Raw genomic sequence first — 1295 nt, forward strand, 5'->3', positions numbered from 1 at the left:
GATGCGTTACCCTCCTACGACTCCAGCCTATGATTTGGCCCTGGGATCTTCCCCAGCTCAGCCCAGGGCCCCTGGCTGCTCGGGGAGCCGTTCCCCTTTGTACAAACCATTCACTAGACCCGGGCTGGGCGCGTGCTCAGCCGGGAGCCGGACGACCCGAGCTCCGGTCCCGGGTAGGAATCCGGCAGCCGGCGGATCTGAACCTGGCCCGAATCGCTGGGCGAGTCGCTCGCTCCCCCAAATCGACACCTCTCTGGCCAGCTAGTGACTCAAATGCCATTGGAAGTGGGGCAGATCTTTGCTTTCCCCGCCCAGAAATCCTTGAAGGTGGATCCATGCTGCTATGAAGCCGGGTGAAGCGCGTCTACACTCGGGAGCAGGGAGGGGGTTTCACTCCGGTTTAACGAAACGAATTTCGACCCGGTCCCCGCGCACCCAAGGCCTAGGCCCCTTTGCCGTGGCCCAGCCCCGGAGAGGGACCATTAAACTCGGGAGCCTTCGATTTGCAGCCGCCTGCAAAAGAGGCGCGTCGGAATTGACAGCAAGGCGAAGGAAGAAAGACGCGGCCAAAGCCCAGTATTATTCCTCTGCCTTCTGAGCGTTTACCGGGGCCGGTGGGGTTTAATGGCTTATCGGTTCCCAACAGCCGCCGTCATTCGGAAACCAGCGGCTCCCCCCGCCCCCCGCGTCGTTTTGTGCGACGGTGCAAACGGCGCCCCCGGGCGGCGTCGGCCCCAGCGAGGCGGGAGGGGGACCCAGCAGGCCCCCAGCGACGTCGGTTCCCTTCTTTCCACGGATCCACCGCGGAAGCCGATGGGAGCCAGCGGGGAGGGAGCCCCGGCGACCCCGCGGGGGAAGCGCCGGGCCCCTCCCTGCCTGGCTCCGGAGCTGGGGCAGAGTTTCACCGGGCGGGAGAAGAAACGCTCCCCCCCGCCCCTGCCCCCCGTGCGGGACCGGCGGGACGGGGCTTTGATCCGGCGTCGGGGCGTCCACACGCGCGCAGGGAACCAAGCCTCCCGCCTTGTGTCACCACAGCAGGGGGGCGGGGGGTCCCCACGAAAGCAGTTTGGGAAGAAGCCAGCCAAGGTCTGGGGTGCATCGAACCGGGGAGCGGGTCGTGGGAACGAGGGAAGGGGGGGAAGCGGAGGAGTGGGTAACGAAATCCACCAATCCACTCCCTCCCCCAGTCAATACATTAAATTAAAATCTCGTTTCTCCCGCCCCCGCCCACCCTGGCCAGCCAGCCAGCCGCCCCCCCCCCCGGACCCCCCACCCCGGCTCCATCGCCCGTCTGC

The 1295-nt window shown here is 66.4% G+C and overlaps 1 protein-coding gene across 1 annotated transcript in view; it reads right to left on the reverse strand.

Annotated features, from left to right (window-relative positions):
* TNNT1 (troponin T1, slow skeletal type) overlaps window positions 1-1295 on the reverse strand; it is a 94933-nt gene that overhangs the window by 76602 nt on the left and 17036 nt on the right. The window lies entirely within an intron of this gene.

Source organism: Natator depressus, chromosome 23 (genome assembly GCF_965152275.1).
Source record: "Natator depressus isolate rNatDep1 chromosome 23, rNatDep2.hap1, whole genome shotgun sequence".
NCBI lineage: Eukaryota > Metazoa > Chordata > Testudines > Cheloniidae > Natator > Natator depressus.